Source organism: Phacochoerus africanus, chromosome 2 (assembly GCF_016906955.1).
Source record: "Phacochoerus africanus isolate WHEZ1 chromosome 2, ROS_Pafr_v1, whole genome shotgun sequence".
Lineage (NCBI taxonomy): Eukaryota > Metazoa > Chordata > Mammalia > Artiodactyla > Suidae > Phacochoerus > Phacochoerus africanus.
In genome coordinates, this window is record NC_062545.1 from 247,790,841 (window position 1) to 247,795,675 (window position 4,835).

Sequence of the window (4,835 nt, forward strand, 5' to 3'; positions counted from 1 at the left end):
AACAGCATACTTATTTTAAGTTATAAAAGTGCTATTTATTTATTTATTTTTACTTATTTATTTTTGCTTTTTAGGGTTGCACTCATGGCACATGAAAGTTCCCAGGCTAGGAGCTGCAGCTGCTGACTTACCTCAGAACCACAGTGATGTGGGATCTATGACATGTCTGTGATCTGCACCACAGCTCATGGCAATGCTGGATCCTTAATCCACTGAGCAAGGCCAGGGATTGAATCAGCGTCCTCATGGATACTAGTCATATTCCTAATCTGCTGAGCCATAACTGGAACTCCTTTTTATTTTTTTATTTATTTTTTCTGCTCTCAGGGCCACACTTGCAGCATACGGAAGTTCCCAGGCTAAGGGTTGAATTGGAGCTGTAGCTGCCAGCCTACACCACAGCCACAGCAATGCAGGGTCCAAGCAGCATCTGCAAGCTGTACCATTTCATGGCAATTCCGGATACTTAGCCCACTGAGTGAGGCCAGGGATCGAACCTGCATCCTCGTGGATACAAGTTGGATTCGTTTCGACTGTGCCACAACGGGAACTCCTCAAAGTGCCTTTTAGAACATCTTTTGCCTTTATTATTTTCTAAAGGGGTAAGAGTGATTTTGCTTTCCTAAGGGCTTCCAAGAAGTGTTCAACATTTTGCATTTCTATAATAGTACTTTTAAACCATAAGCATGTTTAATTTCTGCAGTTAGAACAAAAATAATAGTAACAACAGCAATGAAATTATTTCTATCATATAGTTTTGAGTGACACATGGTGAATTTGTTTTCACAGGGTCTTTTTCTCTATTTGAATTTTGTGTCTGGAGCAGCTTTGCATACTGAGTCACATAGTGTAAATCAGTATTTATATTCCATCAGAGAAGTTTTTCCTACCCAACATGTTCTTCACAGCAGCCTTTACACCCTTGTTCCTCAGACTATAGATCAGAGGATTGAGCATAGGTGTCATGACTCCGTAAAAGAGGGAGATGAGGGCCTCAGTGATGTCTTGATTATCTATACCAACAGAGCTTTTAGACTTAGGCTTTGCATACATGAAGAAGATGGTTCCATAGAATATAATCACCACTGTGAGGTGGGCTGAGCAAGTGGAGAAGGCCTTACATTTTCCTTCAGTGGAAGGGATCCTCAGAATAGTAGCAACAATAAAAATATAAGAGATGGAAATTACTAGCAATGGAATAACTAGAACAATCAGATTTGACCCTGCCATGCTGATTATATTGATTGAAATGTCAGCACAAGCCAATTTTAGGATAGCCAGAATCTCACAGACAAAATGGTAATGACATTTTTAGAACAGAATGGTAATGCATTGCTAGAGATGTCTGCACCATTGAGTCAACAATCCCAGAAACCCAGGATCCAACCGCCATGGACACATAAGCACCTTTGCTCATGATGACAGGGTATCTCAGTGGGTAGCAGATGGCCACATAGCGGTCAAGTGCCATCATGCCCAGAAGCACACACTCTGTGGCCCCCATGGCAAAAGAAAGGAACATTTGTACCATGCACCCAGAGAAGGAAACCCTTTTGCTTACTGTCATAAAGCTGTCAAGAATTAATGGGACAGAGGAGCTTGTGTAGCAAATGTCCAAGAAGGAAAGATTGCAGAGGAAGAAATACATGGGGGTGTGCAAGTGAGGATCGTAGAAGATTACTGAGATAAGGACTCCATTTCCCAGCAGGATCATCAGGTACATCCACAGAACTAACACAAAGAAAACTGTCTGGAGCTTGGGGTGGGCAGAAAGCCCAACCAGGACAAATTCTGTCAATGTGGAATCATGGTCTTTCCCATATTGCATATATTCTTTCTCCAACAACACTCTATGGATGATAGAACAGAAATTTGTTAATACAGTGTCTGAAAGAGCTCCTCTTTTAAGAATCATATCCTTGTTACCATAGTTTGGTATTTGGATGCAATAATATAACTCTGGGACAAATTTCTTATTGTGAGCCCAGGCGCTAGAGAGGAATCCTAACCTGATTTTCTCAGGGTGAAGAGAAGACATTTGATTATAGGATGTTAGGATTCCAAGCCATTTCATTGCCATTTTTGCTAGTTCTACCTCTTCACACATTGACTATAAATCAGTGATTTATAGCCTGGATGCAGCATATAGATGTGCTTGTTTGGAAGTGATTCCTGCACAGTGTTTTAAATTTGAATTACTGTTTATGTTGTGAGCCACACAGGATGTCCAAATTTGAATTACATTTTCAAATGAACATTTTAAGCCAAGACATGGAAAAAACCTAAATGTCCATCACAGATGATTGCATTAAGAAGATGTGATATATATACACAGTGGAATAGTACTCAGCCATAAAAAAGAACAAAATAATGCCATTTGAAGCAACATGGATGAAACTAGAAACTCTCATACTAAGTGAAGTAAGTCAGAAAGAGAAAGACAAATACCCTATGATATCACTTATACCTGGAATCTAATATATGGCACAAATGAACTTTTCCACAGAAAAGAAAATCATGGACATGGAAAACAGACTTGTGGTTTCCAAGGGGGAGGGGAAGGGGAAGGGGAAGGGAGTGGGATGGACTGGGAATTTGGGGTTAACAGGTGCAAACTATTGCGTTTGGAATGGATAAGCAATAAGATCCTGCTGTATAGCATTGGAAATTATATGTAGTCACTTATGATGAAGCATGATAATGTGAGAAAAAAAAATGTATACATGTCTGTGTGACTGGGTCACCTTACTGTACAGTAGAAAATTTACAGAACACTATAAACCAGATATAATGGAAAAAATAAAAATCATCATAAATAAAAAAGATAAAATGAATATTTTAAAGGCAGGAGCTATCCTGGTGCAGGCCGGCAGCTACAGCTCTGATTAGACCCCTAGCCTGGGAACCTATATGCCACAGGAGCAGCCCTAGAAAAGGCAAAAAGCAAAAATAAATAAATAAATAAATAAATAAATAAATAAATAAAGGCAGGAGCTATGATATAAAATCTATTTTAAGTTTTTCTCCATAAAAGTATAATATTTGAAAACATTGGCCCAATTTCCATTACGGAACTCATTATAAGTGACCCATTGTATTTGAGCCATGTTCTCCATTCTACGAGACTACCCCCACTCTTTTTTGCTTGTTACTGGAGATGACTATTAGTTGCCAATTAACGTATTATTCTCAGTTGATCTCCATCATTTATATTATTAGCTGATAGATTATATACATATTTGAATTCTTGACCCATGTCTGCATGGACAGCTTATCTACTAGACACAGTAGGAAACTATGAAAATGTTTTGATTCTTTTAAAAAAATTCAAGTGAAACAATGACTTTCAAAGTTTTAACATGTAATATTAGTATATTATCTTTATGCCATGTAGTATAAAATATAAATTTTAATGTTATTTCATGGAAGAAAGGGCCCATGAAAGCAAAAAAGTCTATGGCCCATCATAATGCAGCCCTGGTTGGGTCTCTTTTTAGCACTCAGTATGGTCCTCTGGTGGTATAGGTAGTCTTTGCATAGTGCCTCATTGAGGATAGTAGCCTCACTGAAGGGACATGTCTTTACATTACCCCAGTATCTAACTACTTTGATATGACTAGGGATTATGTGTTCACATAAATGTGTTCTTTAAATAGAAATTAATTGAAAGCATTTAGAAATACAGTTTTATTTTGGATATTGCATTGTAATATTGTGTATCTTAGGCTCTGCATAATTTACTTTTACCTTCTGTGAAAACTATCACTTAGGGAGTCAACTGTAGTAAAAGTGTTTTTATTCCAAATGTATATGTTTAACTGAATCAATGACAATAACTATCATTTTTTCACAAATAAAATATATAAGAAGCAAAATATAGAAAAAAGAGAGAATTCCTCTGGTTGAAGTTACACTGGTTTGGAGGAAGAAAATGTACTATCTCCTTAGTACCTTATTTGCTCTTCTTCCATCAGTTTGATTTTTATAGGATTCCAAGGGGTGTAGTTTGAAAACCAACTTATTGCAGTAAGATGTAATATTAATAATCTGCATTTTAAAATAATTTCATTAGCAACATGTTTTAAAATAATGTATTATTGATTATTCTGTGACAGACGCATTTCTAAATGCTTGTATTCATAACAATTCAAGGAAGTAAGGACTATTATCATATGGTGTATGGATTATCCTTCCTTAAATACTTGTAAACATCACCAGTAAATCATGATATGATTAAAGAAAATAAAGAGCAACTATTCAAGGGTGAAGGAGGAGGAGGTGGAATGGATGAGGAGTTTGGGGTTGGTAGGTGCAAATTATTACATTTAGAATGGATAAGCAATGAAGTCCTTCCTATGTCTTGGGATAGGACATAGGAGGATAGTATGAGAAAAATAATGCATGTATATATACAATATAATATATAATATATAGGTATGGCTGTGTCACTGTTATAAAGCTAAAATTGACACGACACTGTAAAATCAACTGTACTATAATAAAAAAATAATAATGTTAAGTAGAAAAAAATCAGTTATTTCAAAAGAGGCAGGAAACAAATTTGATGAAGATCAATTCATAATTTTCATATAAACTATTTTAAGTTCATAAATAGAAAGTAATATCTTAATCTTGAAAGGAAACTACATACCAGAAATCTATAGGAAATTACCATTCATTAATAATTAATTGAGAGTTTATACATTCTCATTAAGATCTGGGTTAAAATAATGATGCTTACCCTATAGCTACTGTTTAACATAGACTTAGCAGTCCTGGTCAGAGTCATAAGACAAGAAAAAAGCAGAAGCAACAATAAAAAAAGAGAATAAAAA

General features: G+C 36.0%; 1 pseudogene; it reads right to left on the reverse strand.

The window, feature by feature from the left end:
• Nucleotides 1–861: 861 nt before the first annotated feature.
• Nucleotides 862–1,828, reverse strand: LOC125121317 (olfactory receptor 13C8-like; annotated as a pseudogene).
• Nucleotides 1,829–4,835: the final 3,007 nt, after the last annotated feature.